Source organism: Triturus cristatus, chromosome 5_2 (assembly GCF_964204655.1).
Source record: "Triturus cristatus chromosome 5_2, aTriCri1.1, whole genome shotgun sequence".
NCBI classification, from domain to species: Eukaryota; Metazoa; Chordata; class Amphibia; order Caudata; family Salamandridae; genus Triturus; species Triturus cristatus.
Window position 1 is genome coordinate 863,299,608 of NC_140588.1, and position 22,238 is coordinate 863,321,845.

A 22,238-nucleotide genomic window follows, 5' to 3' on the forward strand; every position below is an offset into this window, starting at 1 on the left:
ACGCTCTGGGTTCTGCCGGAGAGGAAGGACGTGGTCCAGTCAAGGGCCTTCTCTTGGATTCCGGTTTCTTGGAGGCGTGTCTTTAGGGCACGATGGCAGACCGTGTCGAAGGTGGCTGACAGGTCCAGGAGGATGAGGGCTGATGTTTCGCCTTTGTCTAGTTGGCGCCTGATGTCGTCTGTGGCGGCGATGAGGGCTGTCTCTGTGCTGTGGTTTCATCTGAATCTGGACTGGGACGGGTCCAAGATGTTGTTGTCTTCGAGGTGGCGGGCCAGTTGCATGTTGACTATTTTATCGATGACCTTTGCTGGGACCGGGAGCAGGGAGATGGGCCGGAAGTTCTTGAGGTCCTTGGGGTCCGCCTTGGGCTTCTTGAGGAGGGTGTTGATTTCGGCGTGCTTCCAGTCTTCCAGGAATGTCGCTCTATCGAAGGAGATGTTGATGACCTTTCGTAGTTGGGGTACGATGGCTGCGTCTGCTTTGTTGAATACGTGGTGTGAGCACGGGTCTGATGGGGATCCTGAGTGGATGGAGTTCATGACCTTGCGTGTTTCGTCGTTGCTGACGTTGGTCCAGGAGGTCAGGCAGTTGGTGCTGGTGGTGTTCGCAGGGGAGGTGGAGTCTGGCGTCGTAGGGGCTGTCGTGATGTTGAAGCTGTCGTGGATGTCAGTGATCTTGCGGTGGAAGTAGATGGCTAGTGAGTTGCACAGTTCTTGTGACGGCGGGATGTCGTTGGTGCTGGCGCAGGGGTTGTAGATTTCCTTTACGATGCTGAAGAGCTCTTTGCTGTCGTGAGCGTTGTTATCCAGGCGGTCTTTGAAGGAGGATCTCTTGGTTAGTCTGATGAGGTGGTGATGTCGGTTGATGGCATCCTTGTGGGCTGCGTGGTTGTCCGGTGTGTGCTCGTGGAGCCACATCTTCTCCAGTTTCCGGCATGCGCGTTTGGAGGTCTGGAGTTGGCTGGTGAACCAGGCGGCTCTCTTGCTGGCGTGGCTGTTGGAGGGTTTCTTCACTTTCTTGAACGGGGCAAGGGTGTTGGCGCAGTCATTGATCCACTGTCTGAGGTTGCGGGCTGCGGCGTCTGGGCTGGTGGGGTCGGTGGGTGGGTTCTGGGCAAGGGTGGTGATCAGCTGGTCTACGGGTGACTTTGCTCTAGCTGCGGCAAGGCAGCTGTTGGGTGCGATGGTGCGTGGTTGGTTTCTTGAAGGTGAAATGGATGCAGCGGTGGTCGGTCCAGTGGAGTTCGGTGGTGTGGTCGAAGGCGATTGGTAGATTGAAGAGGGTTACATTAAAGTTGGGTAAATTGGAGTGGCGTGGTTTAGATTTGGGTGTGGTGGGTAAATTGGGTTGGTTAAATTGGGATGCAGTATAATGAAGATGATCGGAGTAGCTTGCAGTGGGGGGTATATTGGGTGGAGTGGGTTAGATTGAAGTGAAGTAGATTGGGTAGAAATTGCAGTGGAATGGGGTGGGGTAGACTGGGGTGCTTTGCTGCAGAGTGGAGTTGGATAGAGTGGAGTGGAGTGGGGTAAATTGGAATGGAGTGGGGTAAATTGTATTGGGGTAGATTAGATTGGAGTAGAAGTGTGATAGATTGGAAAGGAGTTAGGTAGTTTGGAGTGGAGTGAGTTGGATTGGGGTACATTTGATTGGAGTGGATTGGAGTAAATTAGAGTGACGTAGGTTGGTGTAGATTGGAGTATAGTGGGTGGGTGGGGTAGATTGGGGCAGATTGGGGCAGATTTGAGTGGAGTGTGGTAGATTGGGGTGGAGTGGAGGAGATTTGAGTAGAGTGTATTGGTGTAAAGTTGAGTTGAGTAGATTGGAGTTAAGTGGCATAGATTGGATTGTAATGGAGTGGATTGAGGTAGAATGGAGTGGAGTGGGTTAGACTGGCGTATAATGGGGTAGATTGAAGTGCGGTACATTGAAGTGGGTTGAGGTTGATTAGGGAGGGTATATTGTGTTGGTTAAATTGCAGTGGCATAAAATGGAGATGATTGAGTTCGATTGGAGTGGTATGGGGTAGATTGGATGGAGTGGGATAGATTGGAATGAAGTAGTTTGGTGATTTTGGCACAGTGGAGTGGTATGGGGTAGACCTCGGGAACATTGGTGTGGAGTGGGATAGATAGAAGTGGAGTGGGGTAGACTGGAGAGGTTGGAGTGGGGTTAGTGGTGTGGAGTGGGGCAGTATAGAATGGAGTAGCATGCTGTGTCATGGAGTGAGTGCCATGGTTTGGAGTGACGTGTAGTTGAGTGGTGTGATGTTTCGCAGAGTGGAAGGGCATAGAGTGGAGTAGCATTTCATAGAGGTGAGCGGAGTGTCGTATAATGGAGTTCTGTTGCATAGGAGTGGATGGGCATATAGTGGTGTAAAGTGGGGTGCAGTAGTGTGGAGTATGCATTGGCTAGTAGGTTACTGCCATTACAGACAACACATTTTCAATAGAAATTGCCATTACATTTGCACTGAAATTTGGTTTTAGTGCAAAGAAACGATAATGTGTGCAAATATCATCACCTAGGGCCAGATGTAGGACCCATTTTTGCATGCGCAAATGAGTTTGTGACCCGTTTGTGCATGCAAAAACCTCATGGGCCATGTACAAAGCCAATTTATTGGGTCGCAATTTATTTGTGACTCGCTAAATAGGTTTTGCAACTCTCTATAAGGAAGGGACGATCCCTTCCTAATAGTGACGCAAAGCTATGTACCAATGTTTTGCGACCGCAATTGCGGTTGCAAAACACCTGCAAATTACCACCGTCTTCAAGAGGGTGGTAATGGAGTCGCAAATGGGAAGGGATCCCCAGGGGACCTCTTCCCCTTTGTGACACGCTCTGTACATAATTTTTAAGGTCAGGCAGTGGTCCCAGGGACCACTACATGCCCTTAAAAAAGTTAAACGAAAACATTTCTTTTTTTTTTTTAAATGCATCCCATTTTCCTTTAAGGAAGGTGGGCTGCATTAAAAAAAAGCTGCTTTATTTTAAAGCAGTCCCAGACACTGTGGTCTGCTGAGCTCAGCAGGCCACCATACCTGGGAGAGCCTGCGATTCCCAATGGGGTCGCAAATTGCAAGTGGCTCATTAATATTCAAGAGCCTCGCAATTTGCTACCAAATTGGGAATCGCAAACGGTGTCTATTGCCCTGTTGTACATCCCATTTTGTGATTCGCAAATTGCGCATCAATTTGCGAGTCACAAAATTGTTGGTCGTACATCTGGCCCCTAGTGTATTGATGTGTTTTAACTTTATTCAGATATTTGCTTCCACCACACTTCAGGAATACAAAAAAAGTGCTTATTTTTTACTAATTCTGATATATTCTGAAGCATCTGCAAAGTTGCTTTTTTGTGTACTAGATAAAAAAATCTTATACTCTTACATAGATACTCAGCAAGATTGTCACATACATTCTCTCAGTTTTAAGTCAGAGAAAGAAAAGGAAACAGCAAGCTGCTTGGAAGAGAGAGCTTGACATTTGACATCTGTCTTTGAATGCTCAGCAAATGTGATAAGATAAGATCAACATATTAAATACCTGTTTACAGAAAGCAAGTTCATGGAAGAATACAGTAAACAAGGTTTGGGCAACAGGGTGGACAACCTAAAACAAATAAAGCCAGCAAATAGAGAGCCAGAAAATGTGAGTTACAAACCACAAAGCCAATGGTAAGCAATGAGTAGAATGCATTCACAGGTCAGCTTACTGAATGTCACCAAGATGTCATTAGAAACCAGCTGTGCTGTCTGGAAGGCTTCAACGTCAAAAGGATAGAGAGTCCAATGAGGAGAGTGCACAAAAGTAAGGCATAAAAGGGAGAGGCAAAGGGAGTAGGTGTGGTGAGAGCAGGCATAAGAAAAGAACAGGTATGCACTTCGAGACTAAAAGCTGAGAATTATAACAAAAGAGATCAATGGGCTTTTGCACTTCTAAATAAAATTGATACTATCTAAATGTGTGAGAGATGTTTGTACACTTCAGACAGTTTTAGTTGAAACGTTATGCCTAACCAGAGAGATGTTTGATATCAATTCCTGGAGCTCCTTTGTTAAGGGACTCAACATGATATCCCACAGAGCTTAACCAATTTCTTTTAGACTTCCACTACTTTTACAAATAAAGGACTACGTTGCTAATGGCGTGTCATTTACATTTTTTAATTGAGTACATTAAACTATGCTTCCTCAGCCAGCCTCTATGCTTACAGTACAGGTGAATGGAGCAGCCACAGCTTGGGAACCTCTTCCTAAATTCTCTCTCTGGATGCTACAGACATTATGTTCACTTGATGTGAAGTGCCCATTGTGGGAATCTGCCTGGTCATGAAGCTAGTTGTTGAAAGCACACACCAATATTAAGAAACAAACTGCAGGCTGCATCATTAGTGAGCAGAGGAGTGCTTGTGAGTGTGATTTGCTGAAAAGAGGTGGGTAAGTAGAGGTTGGTGAAGTTTCCATTTGATAAGCAAACCGTGGGAAATTCATCCGTAGAGGGAAGGCACTTGAGGCTAGATGTACAAATTAATTTTTGGCACACAAACATTGTGATTCACAACATCATAGGTTTTGTGACTGGTAAATGGATTTTGTTCAATGAACCTAAACCATTTAAAAGCATTTCTAACTCACAAAATGGGTTGACCGGCCCATTCCACCTCATAATTAGGAAGAATAGTGAAAGGATTCCAAATGATTTGACCAAAGGCCTGGTTATGAGTGGGCCGGCACACCAGTTCCCTGCTCCAAGACTTCAAGACCCATAATCAGTCTCTGCCTCAGATTACGAGTTGTGGTGGTTGCACTGCAGTGCTTTTCTAAGGCTCAAAGGAGAGCCATAGAGAGGCAGCCCCATGGGAGCACTGCAGCACGTTCCTGCACAGGGAGAAATGCGCATCATGCATTTCTTCCTGTACAGGAACTGAGGGTGCAATCATGCATGGGGCAAAACATATGCTGAAGCTACAGGGGTTCTATAATGGCCCCCTGAGTTGCCTCACTGCCACCCTTTTCATGGCAGGGCTCACCGCCATGGAAAGAGTCTAGGTGACCAACTCGTAATATGTTCGGCGGTGCCGATTCAGTAGCAACAGTTTATTGCGGTCTGTGACTGCTGCGCTTCTGCCACGGAATCATGAAACCCAGAAGTTGTGGCGGTCCTGTGGCGGTCTGACCGCCAAACTCAAAATGCTGCAATCTGACAGCCAGTGCAGCAGTTGCCCCACCAACATAATGGGTCCGAACTCACAATCCGGCCCTAGATGTTTTATGACCATTAACATATTATAGGAATTAGGAGGGTGTAGTGATGGTAGCTAGAGGTGAAAAAAAGACAAGCACAACCATCACAAACAGGGGAGCAGAGGGGGCAATATGACCTAGACTCTGCGCAGTTCTGCAAGAAAATAAGTTAAAAGATTTTTAAACCACTCATGTCCTCTTTATTAATAATAAAGTAGTTTACACAGCGAGATCCTGCTAAAAGGCACCGGAAGCTGAACTGCCTTTTTTTCTCTTTGATTGGAAGAAATATTTTTATGGAGTCAAATGTCAGACAAGCTCGACTAAAAGGGCACGGATACAATTATCTTAGCTGGAAAGTTCACTAGTATATATTAGAGCGGTCCCACTGTTTGAGCAGAATATTAGAAATCATTGGCAGTGTGTTTCTGAATGTGCAGGTATATTAAGACAGACATAAATAAATAATATTTAGTGGAAGGCTGTATAAGGGAGAAACACACAAATTCGGGCCTGATTTACATCTTGGGGACGGGTTAAACCATCATAACAGTGACGGATATCCCGTCTGCCGAAATATAAATATTATTGAATACAATGGGATTTATATATCAGCTAAAGGATTTTATCAGTCACGTTGTGACGGAGTAACCTGTCCATCAAGATCTAAATCAGGCCCTTGGTTTGTTATAGTGATGTTATGCAGTCTTGAAGATTTTCACTCAACCAGAATGATTCATTTTAGTGATTTTTTTAGCTAGAGTTCAAGGTGGATCAAGTGAATTGACGGCAGGGTTGTTTCCCATGTTAGTAAAAGCTATGTGTTTAATTTGATACCTAAGGCATAGAGCTTTCCACCCCTACTCATAAAATAATAGAATATTTCTTTGAGATTCATATTACCTACAGCTTGGATATGGCCTGCACTATGTCCAAAGGTCTGACATGTCACTATGATAAAGCTTTGAATGGTAAAAAAAGAAAGCCAAATTAGTTCCTCTGTATTATGGCAGGATCTGAAAGACAAGATGTTTTGGCTCACAGAGTTTATATCCTTCCAAAATATTGCACGGCGATTTCGGATGGTCACAGATATTTCGCTGAGATATTGTGGTAGATTGCGAATGCACGCGCCAACAGGAATGTTGTGATTGGCTGGGCTGAACCTGAAAAAAAAGTTGTGGCTGCCATTTTATCAATCGGGAATGGTTTCCCAGATGGACAATTTCTATTAAAGCTAACATAAGGGGGTCAGGGAGAAGGTACTCTGACAGCATGTCTGACCCAGCTCAGGCCCCCCATGTACCATTGGGGGAACATCGCAAATATCACGATGTCTCCACGACTATTGGTGTAAATATAATAAAAAAAATATATATTTGAACACATTCACCAGTCATTGTCACAGACTCATATACACACTCATAAACTCATTCATACACCTATACATCCAGTCACCAGCCCACTCAGATACTCATGCACCCACTCACATACCCATTCAGGTACTCATGCACCCACTTACAGACTCACTTTGAGAGTCATGCACTCATGTACAGAGTCAGATCTACTCATAGACTAACACACCTACTTAGAGACCTACCCATAGACTTACGTGCACAGTCTTATACCCACTTAGAGACTCTTACACCCACTCACAAACCCATCTGGGCACTCATGCACCCATTCTCAGACCCACTCAGATACTCATGCTCCCACTTACAGACTCACTTGGAGAGTCACGCACCCATATACAGACCTACTCAGAGACTCACACACCCACTTACAGACCCACTCACACTCTCATGTATGTACTCACTGACCCACTGACAAACCCACTGAGACACTCATACACCCACTCAGAGATCCACCCAGACACTCGTACACCCACTCACGCACCCATACAGTTACTCATACACTCATCCACAGACCTTCTTAGAGATTTCTGCACTCAGCCACTCACTTGTACACACAGAGACACGCACACCCACTCACAGACTCACTCAGATATACATGCAACCACTCCTTCACCCCCTCAAAGACTAAGGCATCCACTTACAGACCTACTCTTAGACCCACACACCTATTCACAGAACCCCTCAGACACTCATACTCCCAGTCATTGACCCACTGAGAGACTCATGCACTCACAGACCCATTCAGATAGTCACGCACCCTCTCAGACACCCACTTAGACACTCATGTACCGACTCACATATCGAGTCATATATTTTTACATGGACAAACGCACTCATTCACCTCCTCACAGATCGACTGAGAGACTCATGCAAACAATCACAGATCCATTGAGACACTGATGCACTAAGTCATAAATGCGCTGAATCGGTTACACAGTTCATTATAGGACCATTGATAGACTGATGCACAGTCTCACAGATCCACTGAAATACTTATACAGTGAATGAGAGATTTTCTGCTACAGTGATGCATGCAGACACAGTTTCCACTGAAAGAGTTATACACTGTGGTATAGAGATATTAATGGAGTTATACATGCTGTGATAGAGTCTTTTAGATAGTAATGTGTTTAGTGTGTTGGTTATTGCATGTCTGCTTTTGTTCTGTCATTTCACTACATATTTGCAGTGATCGTTGCTACCTATATCATCGCTAGCCTGGCATCATCGCGAAAACAGAAAATTGGTTTAAAAGATTGCTTTTATATAAACTCCCTACAAAAATATGATTTGAAACAGTGCAGTAATAAACCCTTAGTGTCCAAAATATTGTAAAATGTATACATATATGTGTTTTACACTTTAGAAAAGAAGGTTCGATTGTCTTTAAGAATAATTGTGAAAACAGAAAATTGGTCTAAAAGATTGTTTTATTCAAACTCAATATATAAATATGACTTTAAACAGTACAGTTATAAACCCCTAGAATCCAAAATACTGCAAAATATGTGAATATATGTGTTTTGCACCTCTTAAAAAAGGTGCGATCATTGTAGTTACTGAAGGCATTGCAACTATTGGTGTTATCGCGAAGACGGAAAGTAGGGTTCAAACACAGTTTATTAAAAATGCACAAGAAAAATATGTGTCCAAAAATGTTTTTTAAGTGCTGATGTAGTTAGTAATGTGTGTATTATAATACTTAAAATGAATTTTTAAGTTACAATCTTTGAATGCTCTGGTGGTTGTTGAATGTCTGCTTTTGTTTTGCAATTTCACAACATGATCACGATTCCTGCGACATCATCGCGAAGTGCAAAAACTTCCAAAAACATTATTAAACAAGAAATTAACACAATTTTGGGCTCTTGGGTGGCTCTTAGAAGAACCTTTATGTTGAGAGTCGGTATAAGACAGCTATAGATAAAACTGTATGGAGAGTTTCAGGTTGCTTAGAAACACCTTATTCCCTTCGACTGTAAAGTGAACTCCATCCCTTGCATGCATGTTAAAATGCAGGTTGTTGTTGTAGATAAGGCCCATGTTATGGTCTCTGAGGAAAGCAGAAACATTTTAATTAACATGTTTCCTGACTTTGTCAACCTGTGGACAGAATTGATTAGATCACTTCCATTTCTGTCTCTTGCATATGTTAGAGAACACCAAGACAGTGTGAGGGAAAAGCATCATCAATTCAGCAAAGGTACTCTTAATTTGTAGGTCAGGGGCAGGTGAATCCATAATGGTTTTAACCAAAAGCAGCAAATGATGAAACTTCAATCCGTCACAATTTTCAAAATCAGTTTGAAACAGCTCCTATAACAAACTATCAAGTACCTGGAAAGTTCAAGAAGGGATTTGTTGGTGTGTATTTCCTTTCATAAAGGTAACTGTGCAAAACAATTGCATTTCTTTATTTGGTAATCATGTGCTATTCACAAGCACCAATGCTGAATGTTATTTTTTCAAACCGTTGCTTTTGACAAATGACTTGTGAAAATAAAGTTGGGCTATCTTGATGACATTGTCCAGAGAAACACATATCATACACCCTCTCCCACACAATCACTAACAAACTCATTCATGGAACCCATACAAACACTCATACATCTTGTCACTCATCCATACAGCCAGCAACACATCAACTCATCCATAATGCCAGAAAAAGAACCACTCACGCACATAAACAGACACGCATGCACCTACTCACTTATCAGTATATCCAGTAACAGATCCAGTTATAGAGACTTAGACACAGTTCAAATGCAGTCATACATACAGCTACAGACACAGTAAATGAGTTAATCAAACACCTGCTCACACTTCTACTCAGTCATGCATAGCCAGCCACACAGCCACTAAATCACCCATACAATTACTCACATAGCCACTCAGTTACTTATACATATACCGATACATATGCTCACTCACCTATACAGTGACTGAGAAAACAACATACTTTCCCATATAACCTCTCTCACACCCACTTACTCACCCATACAACCACTCAAACACCCATTCACTCACACATATAGCTACCCATCCATACACCCACTTACACACCCATAGATGCACCGAGACAGCCACTCATGAACTCTGTCACTCGCCCATACAAACACTTATGTTTTTGTTCAAACATGCATTCAGCCACTCATGCACCTTCCCATGCACCATTTGCAACCACTAATACACCAACTCAGTCAACTATACAGATACTCACATATCCATTCACTTACCTATATAATGTACTGACTCACCCTGCTGTCAACTTGCAGCGTTCTAAGTATCCAGACACTAGCCATGTATTTGTACAATGACTAAAGCATAAAGACCAACCGTGCTAAATTCAAAGGTGCACAATCTATGCAGTCCCCTAACCCCCTCCTCACTACGGATTCACTTCTGCAATTACCCAAGTAGTAGCGATGCAGTCCAGCAATCACACTGTCACTCTCCGTCCACTCCTCCAATCATCCTGACAGAACCATGTCCTTATCTAATCACTGTGCCAAAACATGAGCACTTATAAACTCACCCTGCTGTCAACTTTCAGCGCTCTAAGTATCCAGACACTATCCATGTATTTTTACAAGGACTCAAGCATTAATACATGCAGTGCCACAATCAAATGTGCACAATCTATGCAGTTATCTAACCCCCTCCACACTTCTGATTCACTTCTGCAATTACCCAAGTAGTAGCCATGCAGTCCAGCAATCACACTGTCACTTTCCATCTTCTCCTCCAATCATTCTGACAGAACCATGTCCTTGTCTAATCACTGTGAAAAAACACAAGCACTTATAAACTCACCCTGCTGTCAACTTGCAGCACTCTAAGGGGCAGATTTATGAGCCCCTTGCGCCACTTTTGCGTCACTTTTAACATGGGAAAAGTGACGGAAAAGTGGCGCAAGGGGTTCATAAATCTGCCCCTAAGTATCCAGTCACTATCCATGTACTTGTACAATGACTCAGGCATTAAGACATGCAGTGCTACAATTAAAAGGTGCACAATCTATGCAGTCCCCTAACCCGCTCCACACTACTGATTCACTCCAGCTTTTTCCCAAGTAGTAGCCATAGAGTCCAGCAAACACACTGTCACTCTCCGTCCACTCCTCCAATCATCCTGACAACCATGTCATTATCTAATCACTGTGCAACAACACAAGCACTTGTAAACTCACCCTGCTGTCACCTTGCAGCACTTTTAGTATCCAGTCACTATCCATGTACTTGTACAATGAATCAGGCATTAAGACATGCAGGGCTACAATAAAATGTGCACAATCTATGCAGTCCCCTAACTACCTCCACACTACTGATTCACTGCTGAAATTACCAAAGTAGTAGCAATACAGTCCAGCAATGACACTGTCACTATCCGTCCACTCCTCCAATCATCCTGGCAGAACCATGTCCTTATCTAATCACTGTGCCAAAACACAGGCAATTATAAACTCACCCTGCTCTCAACTTGCTGCACTGTAAGTTTCCAGTCACTATCCTTGTATGTGTACAATGACTCAAGCATTAAGATATGTAGTGCTACAATCAAATGTCCACAATCTCTGCAGTCATCTAACCCAACCCATACTACTGATTCACTCCTGCAATTACCCAGGTAGTAGCCATGCAGTCCAGCAATGACACTGTCACTCTCCGTCCACTCCTCCAATCATCCTGGCAGAACCATGTCCTTATCTAATCACTGTGCCAAAACACAGGCAATTATAAACTCACCCTGCTCTCAATTAGCAGCACTGTAAGTATCCAGTCACTATCCATGTGTTTGTATAATGACTCAAGCATTAAGACATGCAGTGTTACAATCACATGTTCACAATCTATGCAGTCATCTAACCCTGCCCATACTATTGATTCACTCCTGTAATTACCCAGGTAGTAGCCATGCAGTCCAGCAATGACATTGTCGCTCTCCGTCCACTTCTCCAATCATCCTGACCTAACCATATCCTTATCTAGTCACTGTGCCAAAACATAAACACTTATAAACTCACCTTGCTGTCAACTTGCAGTACTCTAAGTATCCAGACAATATCCATGAGTGTGTACAATGACTCAAGCATTAAGACATGCAGTGCTACAATCAAATGTGCAAAATCTATGCAGTCCCCTACCCCCTCCACACAACGGATTCACTTCTGCAATTACCCAAGTAGTAGCAATGCCGTCCAGCAATCACACTGTCACTCTCTGTCCATTTCTCCAATCATCCTGACAGAACCATGTTCTTATCTAATCACTGTGCCAAAAGACAAGCATTTATAAACTCACCCTGCTATCAACTTGCAGCAATTTAATTATGTAGTCACTATCCATGGACTTTTACAATGACTCAGACATTAAGACATGCAGTGCTACAATCAAATGTGTACAATCTATGCAGTCATCTATCCCTCCCCATACTACTGATTCACTTCTGCAATTACCCAAGTAGTAGCCATGCAGTCCAGCAATCACACAGTCACTCTCCGTCCACTCCACCAATCATTCTGACAGCACCATGTATTTATCTAATCACTGTGCAAAAACACAAGCACTTATAAACTCACCCTGCTGTCAAATTGCAGCACTCTAAGTATCCAGACATTATCCATGTATTTGTACAATGACTCAATCATTAAGACATGCAGTGCGACATTCAAAGGTGCACGATCTATGCAGTCCCCTAACCCCTCCACAATACTGATTCACTCCTGCAATTACCCAAGTAGTGGCCATACAGTCCAGCAATCACACTGTTACTCTCCATCCATTCCTCCAAAGATCCTGACAGAACCATGTCCTTATCTAATCACTGTGCAAAAACACAAGCACCTATAAACTCACCCTGTTGTCAACTTGCAGCACTTTAAGTATCCAGTCACTATCCATGTACTTGTACAATGACTCAGCAATTAAGACATGCAGGGCTACAATCAAAGGTGCACAAACTATGCAGTCCCCAACCCCCTCCACACTACTGATTCACACCTGCAATTACTTAAGTATTAGCCGTACAGTTCAGCAATCACAGTGTCACTCTCCGTCCATTCCTCCAATCATCCTGACAGAACCATGTCCTTATCTAATCACTGTGCCAAAACACAAGCGCTTATAAACTCACCCTACTCTCAACTTGAGGCACTGTAAGTATCCAGTCACTATCCTTGTATTTGCACAGTGACTCAAGCACTAACACATGCAGTGCTACATTCAAAGAAAGGTGCACAGTCTATGCAGTCTCCTAACCCCCTCCACACTACTCATTCACTTCTGCAATTACCCAAGTAGTAGCCATGCAGTCCAGCAATCACACTGTCACTCTCCGTCCATTCCTCCAATCTTCCTGACAGAACCATGTCCTTATCTAATTACTCTGCTAAAACATAAGCACTTATAAACTCATCCTGCTCTCAACTTGCAGCACTGTAAGTATCCAGTCACTAGCCATGTATTTGTGCAATGACTCAAGCATTAAGACATGCAGTGCTACATTCAAAGGTGCACAATCAATGCAGTCCCCTAACACCCTCCACACTACTGATTCACTTCTGCAATTACCCAAGCAGTAGCCATGTAGTCCAGCAATCACACAGTCACTCTTCGTCCACTCCACCAATCATCCTGACAGAACCATGTCCTTATCTAATCACTGTGCAAAAACACAAGCACTTATAAACTCACCCTGCTGTCAACTTGCAGCACTCTAAGGGGCAGATTTATGTTTGACTTGCGTCTCATTTATGCCGCCGTTGCGTCACTTTTGTGACGCAGCAGCGGCGCAAATCCTGCGCCATGGTGCGGTGTATTTACAACGTGACGCATCTGGGAGATGAGTCACGTTGTAAAGCCCTGCACCACATGTAGGCGTTCCAGGGCAGGTGGGGGCGTTCCGGCGCAGGAACGCCTCCTAAAAGTGGCTGAGTGAAATCTACAAGATTTCACTCAGTCACTTTTGAGCCCATGCTGCGTCAAAACCCTGCGCCTGCTTGAAGCAGGCGTAAGGATTGATGCAGCATTTTGCAGATAGGGCCCCCTAGAGCTTTGCTGGAGCTGCGTCGCGCTTGCGACGCAACTCCAGCAATGCGCCACTTTTACGGCACAGATGCGTGACGCATCTGTGCCGTTTTTGCCCCATGGTGCGCCGCATAATAAATGCGGCGCATCCATGGTGGCGGAGCTGTGGCGCAAAATACCTGGCGCATCCCTGCTGATATGCAGGGATGCGTCAGTTATTATAAATATGCCCCTAAGTATCCAGTCACTATCCATGTACTTGTACAATGACTCAGGCATTAAGCCATGCAGTGCTACAATTATAGGTGCAAAATCTATGCAGTCCCCTAACCCCCTTCACACTACTGATTAACTCCTGCAATTACCCAAGTAGTACCCATACAGTCCAGCAATCACACTGTCACTCTCCGTCCATTCCTCCAATCACCCTGACAGAACCATGTCCTTATCTAATCACTGTGCCAAAACACAAGCGCTTATAAACTCACCCTACTCTCAACTTGAGGCATTGTAAGTATCCAGTCACTATCCTTGTATTTGCACAGTGACTCAAGCACTAACACATGCAGTGCTACATTCAAAGGTGCACAATCTATGCAGTCTCCTAACCCCCTCCACACTACTGATTCACTTCTGCAATTACCCAAGTAGTAGCCATGCAATCACACTGTCACTCTCTGCCCATTTCTCCAATCTTCCTGACAGAACCATGTTCTTATCTAATTACTGTGCCAAAACATCAGCACTTCTAAACTCATCCTGCTCTCAACTTGCTGCACTGTAAGTATCCAGTCACTATCCATGTATTTGTGCAATGACTCAAGCATTAAGATATGCAGTGCTACAATCAAATGTGCACAATCTATGCAGACACCTAACCCTCCCAATTCTACTGATTCACTCCTGCAATTACCCAGGTAGTAGCCATGCAGTCCAGCAATGACACTGTCGCTCTCCGTCCACACCTCCAATGATCCTGACAGAACCATGTCCTTGTTTAATCACTGTGCCAAAACATAAGTACTTATAAACTCACCCTGCTGTCAACTTGCAGCACTCATATCCAGACACTATCCATGTATTTGTACAATGACTCAAGCATTAAGACATGCAGTGCTACCTTCAAAGGTGCACAATCTATGCAGTCCCTTATCCCCCTCCACACTACTGATTCACTTCTGCAATTACCCAGGTAGTAGCAATGCAGTCCAGCAATCACACTGTCACTCTCTGTCCATTTCTCAAATCATCCCGACAGAACCATATCCTTATCTAATCACTGTGCAAAAACACAAGCACTTATAAACTCACCCTGTTGTCAACTTGCAGCACTCTAAGTATCCAGTCACTATCCATGTTCTTGTACAATGACTCAGGCATTAAGACATGCAGTGCTACAATTAAAAGTGCAACATCTATGCAGTCTCCTAACCCCCTCCACACTACTGATTCACTTCTGCAATTACCCAAGATGTAGCCATGCAGTCCAGCAATCACACAGTCACTCTCCGTCCACTCCACCAATCATCCTGTCAGAACCATGTCCTTATCTAATAACTGTGCAAAAACACAAGCACTTATAAACTCACCCTGCTGTCAACTTGCAGCACTCTAAGTATCCAGACATTATCCATGTATTTGTACAATGACTCAAGCATTAAGACATGCAGTGCTACATTCAAAGGTGCACAATCTATGCAGTCCCCTAACTCCCTCCACACTACTGATTCACTCCTGCAATTACACAAGTAGTAGCTATACAGTCCAGCAATCACACTGTTACTCTTCATCCATTCCTCCAATGATCCTGATAGAACCATCTCCTTATCTAATCACTGTGCAAAAACACAAGCACTTATAAACTCACCCTGTTGTCAACTTGCAGCACTCTAAGTATCCAGTCACTATCCATGTTCTTGTACAATGACTCAGGCATTAAGACATGCAGTGCTACAATTAAAAGTGCAAAATCTATGCAGTCTCCTAACCCCCTCCACACTACTGATTCACTTCTGCAATTACCCAAGATGTAGCCATGCAGTCCAGCAATCACACTGTCACTCTCCGTCCATTCCTCCAATATTCCTGACAGAACCATGTTTTTATCTAATTACTGTGCTAAAACATAAGCACTTATAAATTCATCCTGCTCTCAACTTGCAGCACTGTAAGTATCCAGTCACTAGCCATGTATTTGTGCAATGACTCAAGCATTAAGATATGCAGTGCTACAATCAAATGTGCACAATCTATGCAGTCACCTGACCCTCCCCATTCTACTGATTCACTCCTGCAATTACCCATGTAGTAGCCATGCAGTCCAGCAATGACACTGTCACTCTCCCTCCACTCCTCCGACCATCCTGGCAGAACCATGTCCTTATCTAATCACTGTGCCAAAACACAAGTATTTATAAACTCACCCTGCTATCAACTTGCAGCAATTTAATTATGTAGTCACTATCCAAGGACTTTTACAATGACTCAGACATTAAGAGATGCAATGCTACAATCAAATGTGTACAATCTATGCAGTCATCTAACCCTCCCCATACTATTGATTCACTTCTGCTATTACCCAAGTAGTAGCCATGCAGTCTAGCAATCACACAGTCACTCTCCGTCCACTCCACCAATCATCCTGTCAGAACCATGTCCTTATCTAATCACTGTGCAAAAACACAAGCACTTATAAACTCACCCTGCTGTCAACTTGCAGCACTCTAAGTATCCAGACATTATCCATGTATTTGTACAATGAATCAAGCATTAAGACATGCAGTGCTACATTCAAAGGTGCACAATCTATGCAGTCCCCTAACTCCCTCCACACTACTGATTCACTCCTGCAATTACACAAGTAGTAGCTATACAGTCCAGCAATCACACTGTTACTCTTCATCCATTCCTCCAATGATCCTGATAGAACCATCTCCTTATCTAATCACTGTGCAAAAACACAAGCACTTATAAACTCACCCTGTTGTCAACTTGCAGCACTCTAAGTATCCAGTCACTATCCATGTTCTTGTACAATGACTCAGGCATTAAGACATGCAGTGCTACAATTAAAATTGCAAAATCTATGCAGTCTCCTAACCCCCTCCACACTACTGATTCACTTCTGCAATTACCCAAGATGTAGCCATGCAGTCCAGCAATCACACTGTCACTCTCCGTCCATTCCTCCAATATTCCTGACAGAACCATGTTTTTATCTAATTACTGTGCTAAAACATAAGCACTTATAAATTCATCCTGCTCTCAACTTGCAGCACTGTAAGTATCCAGTCACTAGCCATGTATTTGTGCAATGACTCAAGCATTAAGATATGCAGTGCCACAATCAAATGTGCACAATCTATGCAGTCACCTGACCCTCCCCATTCTACTGATTCACTCCTGCAATTACCCATGTAGTAGCCATGCAGTCCAGCAATGACACTGTCAGTCTCCCTCCATTCCTCCGACCATCCTGGCAGAACCATGTCCTTATCTAATCACTGTGCCAAAACACAAGTATTTATAAACTCACCCTGCTATCAACTTGCAGCAATTTAATTATGTAGTCACTATCCAAGGACTTTTACAATGACTCAGACATTAAGAGATGCAATGCTACAATCAAATGTGTACAATCTATGCAGTCATCTAACCCCCTCCACACTACTGATTCACTTCTGCAATTACCCAAGTAGTAGCCATGCAATCACACTGTCACTCTTCGTCCATTCCTCCAATCTTCCTGACAGAACCATGTTCTTATCTAATTACTGTGCCAAAACATGAGCACTTATAAACTTATCCTGCTCTCAACTTGCTGCATTGTAAGTATCCAGACACTATCCATGTATTTGTACTATGACTCAAGCATTAAGACATGCAGTGCTACAATCAAATGTGCACAATCTATGCAGACACCTAACCCTCCCAATTCTACTGATTCACTCCTGCAATTACCCAGGTAGTAGCCATGCAGTCCAGCAATGACACAGTCGCTCTCCGTCCACTCCTCCAATAATACTGGCAGAACCATGTCCTTATCTAATCACTGTGCCAAAACACAGGCCCTTATAAACTCACCCTGCTCTCAATTAGCAGCACTGTAAGTATCCAGTCACTATCCATGTATTTGTATAATGACTCAAGCATTAAGACATGCAGTGTTACAATCACATGTGCACAATCTATGCAGTCATCTAACCCTCCCCATACTACTGATTCACTTCTGTAATTACCCAGGTAGTAGCCATGCAGTCCAGCAATGACACTGTCACTCTCCGTCCACACCTCCAATGATCCTGGCAGAACCATGTCCTTGTTTAATCACTGTGCCAAAACATAAGCACTTATAAACTCACCCTGCTGTCAACTTGCAGCACTCGTATCCAGACACTATCCATGTATTTGTACAATGACTCAAGCATTAATACATGCAGTGCTATAATCAAATGTGCACAATCTATGCAGTTATCTAACCCCCTCCACACTACTGATTCACTTCTGCAATTACCCGAGTAGTAGCCATGCAGTCCAGCAATCACACTGTCACTCTCCATCCACTCCTCCAATCATCCTTACAGAACCATGTCCTTATCTAATCACTGTGCAAAAACACAAGCACTTATTAACTCACCCTGATGACAACTTGCAGCACTCTAAGGATCCATACACTATCCATGTATTTGTACAATGACTCAAGCATTAAGACATGCAGTGCTACATTCAAAGGTGCACAATCAATGCAGTCCCCTAACGCCCTCCACACTACAGATTCACTTCTGCAATTACCCAAGTAGTAGCCATGTAGTCCAGCAATCACACAGTCACTCTTCGTCCACTCCACCACTCATCCTGACAGAACCATGTCCTTATCTAATCACTGTGCCAAAACACAAGCACTTATAAACTCACCCTGCTGTCAACTTGCAGTACTCTAAGTATCCAGTCACTATCCATGTACTTGTACAATGACTAAGGCATTAAGCCATGCAGTGCTACAATCAAAGGTGCAAAATCTATGCAGTCCCCTAACCCCCTTCACACTACTGATTAACTCCTGCAATTACCCAAGTAGTACCCATACAGTCCAGCAATCACACTGTCACTCTCCGTCCGTTCCTCCAATCATCCTGACAGAACCATGTCCTTATCTAATCACTGTGCCAAAACACAAGCGCTTATAAACTCACCCTACTCTCAACTTGAGGCATTGTAAGTATCCAGTCACTATCCTTGTATTTGCATAGTGAATCAAGCACTAACACATGCAGTGCTACATTCAAATGTGCACAATCTATGCAGTCTCCTAACCCCCTCCACACTACTGATTCACTTCTGCAATTACCCAAGTAGTAGCCATGCAATCACACTGTCACTCTCCGTCCATTCCTCCAATCTTCCTGACAGAACCATGTTCTTATCTAATTGCTGTGCCAAAACATAAGCACTTATAAACTCATCCTGCTCTCAACTTGCTGCACTGTAAGTATCCAGTCACTATCCATGAATTTGTGCAATGACTCAAGCATTAAGATATGCAGTGCTACAATCAAATGTGCACAATCTATGCAGACACCTAACCCTCCCAATTCTACTGATTCACTCCTGCAATTACCCAGGTAGTAGCCATGCAGTCCAGCAATGACACAGTCACTCTCCGTCCACTCCTCCAATAATACTGGCAGAACCATGTCCTTATCTAATCACTGTGCCAAAACACAGGCACTTATAAACTCACCCTGCTCTCAATTAGCAGCACTGTAAGTATCCAGTCACTATCCATGTATTTGTATAATGACTCAAGCATTAAGACATGCAGTGTTACAATCACATGTGCACAATCTATGCAGTCATCTAACCCTCCCCATACTACTGATTCACTCCTGTAATTACCCAGGTAGTAGCCATGCAGTCCAGCAATGACACGGTCACTCTCCGTCCACACCTCCAATGATCCTGGCAGAACCATGTCCTTGTTTAATCACTGTTCCAAAACATAAGCACTTATAAACTCACCCTGCTGTCAACTTGCAGCACTCGTATCCAGACACTATCCATGTATTTGTACAATGAGTCAAGCATTAATACATGCAGTGCTATAATCAAATGTGCACAATCTATGCAGTTATCTAACCCCCTCCACACTACTGATTCACTTCTGCAATTACCCCAGTAGTAGCCATGCAGTCCAGCAATCACAGTGTCACTCTCCATCCACTCCTCCAATCATCCTGACAGAACCATGTCCTTATCTAATCACTGTGCAAAAACACAAGCACTTATTAACTCACCCTGCTGACAACTTGCAGCACTCTAAGGATCCATACACTATCCATGTATTTATACAATGACTCAGGCATTAAGACATGCAGTGCTAAAATCATATGTACACAATCTATGCAGTTATCTAACCCTCTCCATACTACTGATTTAGTCCTGCAATTAACCAGGTAGGAGCTATGCAGTCCAGCAATCACACTGTCACTCTCCGTCCAATCCTCAAATCATCCTGACAGAACCATGTCCTTATCTAATCACTGTGCCAAAACATAAGCACGTATGAACTCACCCTGCTCTCAACTTGCAGCACTGTAAGTATCCAGTCACTATCCACTTATTTGTACAATGATTCAAGCATTAATACATGCAGTGCTACAACCAAATGTGCACAATCTATGCAGTTATCTAACCCCCTCCACACTGCTGATTCACTTCTGCAATTACCTGAGTAGTAGCCATGCAGTCCAGCAATCACACTGTCACTCTCCTTCCATTCCTCCAATCTTCCTTATAGAACCATGTCCTTATCTAATTACTGTGCCAAAACATAAGCAATTATAAACTCATCCTGCTCTCAACTTGCAGCACTGTAAGTATCCAATCACAATCCATGTATTTGTACAATGACTCAAGCATTAATACATGCAGTGCTACAATCAAATGTGCACAATCTATGCAGTTATCTAACCCCCTCCACACTGCTGATTCACTTCTGCAATTACCCAGGTAGTAGCAATGCAGTCCAGCAATAACACTGTCACTCTCCTTCCATTCCTCCAATCTTCCTTATAGAACCATGTCCTTATCTAATTACTGTGCCAAAACATAAGCAATTATAAACTCATCCTGCTCTCAACTTGCAGCACTATAAGTATCCTATCACAATCCATGTATTTGTACAATTACTCAAGCATTAATGCATGCAGTGCTATAATGAAATGTGTACAATATATGCAGTTATCTAACCCTCTTCATATTACTGATTCACTGCTGCAGTTACCCAAGTAGTAGCCATACAGTCCAACAATCACACTGTCACTCTCTGTCCACTCCACCAATGATCCTGACAGCACCATGTCCTTATCTAATCACTGTGAAAAAACACAAGCACTTATAAACTCACCCTGCTGTCAAATTGCAGCACTCTAAGTATCCAGACATTATCCATGTATTTGTACAACGACTCAATCATTAAGACATGCAGTGCTACATTCAAAGGTGCACAATCTATGCAGTCCCCTAACCCCCTCCACACTACTGATTCACTCCTGCAATTACCCAAGTAGTGGCCATACAGTCCAGCAATCACACTGTTACTCTCCATCCATTCCTCCAAAGATCCTGACAGAACCATGCCCTTATCTAATCACTGTGCAAAAACATAAGCACTTATAAACTCACCCTGCTGTCAAATTGCAGCACTCTAAGTATTCAGACATTATCCATGTATTTGTACAATGACTCAAGCTTTAAGACATGCGGTGCTACATTCAAAGGTGCACAATTTATGCAGTCCCCTAACACCCTCCACACTACTGATTCACTTCTGCAATTACCCAAGTAGTATCCATGCAGTTCAGCAATCACACTGTCAGTCTCTATCCACTCCTCAAATCATCCTGACAGAACCATGTCCTTATCTAATCACTCTGCCAAAACACAGGCACTTATAAACTCACCCTGCTCTCAACTTGCTGCACTGTAAGTATCCGGTCACTATCCATATAATTGTACAATGACTCAGGCATTTAAACATGCAGTGCTACAATCAAATGTGCACAATCTATGTAGTTTTCTTACCATCTCCATACTATGGATTCACTCTTGCAATTACCCAGGTAGTAGCCATGCAGTCTAGCAATCACACTGTCACTCTGCGACCACTCCTCCAATCATCCTGACAGAACCATGTCCTTATCTAATCACTCTGCCAAAACATAAGCACTTATAAACTCACCCTGCTCTCAACTTGCAGCACTGTAAGTATCCAGTCACTATCCACTTATTTGTACAATGACTCAAGCATTAATACATGCAGTGCTATAATCAAATGTGCACAATCTATGCAGTTATCTAACCCCCTCCACACTACTGATTCACTTCTGCAATTACCCGAGTAGTAGCCATGCAGTCCAGCAATCACACTGTCACTTTCCATCTTCTCCTCCAATCATTCTGACAGAACCATGTCCTTGTCTAATCACTGTGAAAAAACACAAGCACTTATAAACTCACCCTGCTGTCAACTTGCAGCACTCTATGTATCC